A 686-nucleotide genomic window follows, 5' to 3' on the forward strand; every position below is an offset into this window, starting at 1 on the left:
CATTGTTCATCCAATCGGTCGGCTTGAGTTAGCAGCAGTAGCGAAGGAATCGCTCGATCGGGTTCAGTTAACAGCCATCGATCGATCGCTCGGGTTCAGTAACGCATAGCCTGCAGTGCAATCGCTTGGGTTCAGTTAGAGCCCAACGCCTCGCTCGGGTTCAGTTAGAGCCAACGCCTCGCACACACGCGCGTACGTGTACGAGAGAAACGCGCATCGCTCGGCCCCCGACCTCCCAACGTAACCAGGAACTCCCCGAAATTTTCCTCCCCTCGCTTCTACCACGGTTTTTTCCGTCATGGACGGCCCAAAGAATGTCATGCAACTGCGTCTTCGGCCCGCCCAGGACGAAAAGCCCATTTTCTGTCATGATTTTTTGTCATAGAAGTAGGAGCCCACCACATCTATGATGATACCGGGTTTTGTCACAATTATCGTCATAGAAGTGTCATATGTATGACAGAAAAAAAATTCGTTCGGCCCAAAATGTCACGGATGTGTCTTTTTTTTGTAGTGCTAAGCGAATCCTCCTAAGCTCGGCTAGCTTCCTTACCCTTCGCAATCGTTGAGTCAAATGCTAAGACTATTGCTCATTTTCCACTACATCCGGGCGCCGATGTAGCGCGCCACTAAGGATGCGACGACCCGATCCTCGCTCACTTGCCACCGTATCCGGATCAAGAGCG

The sequence above is a fragment of the Triticum aestivum genome, chromosome 6D, assembly GCF_018294505.1.
Source record: "Triticum aestivum cultivar Chinese Spring chromosome 6D, IWGSC CS RefSeq v2.1, whole genome shotgun sequence".
Taxonomy (NCBI): domain Eukaryota; kingdom Viridiplantae; phylum Streptophyta; class Magnoliopsida; order Poales; family Poaceae; genus Triticum; species Triticum aestivum.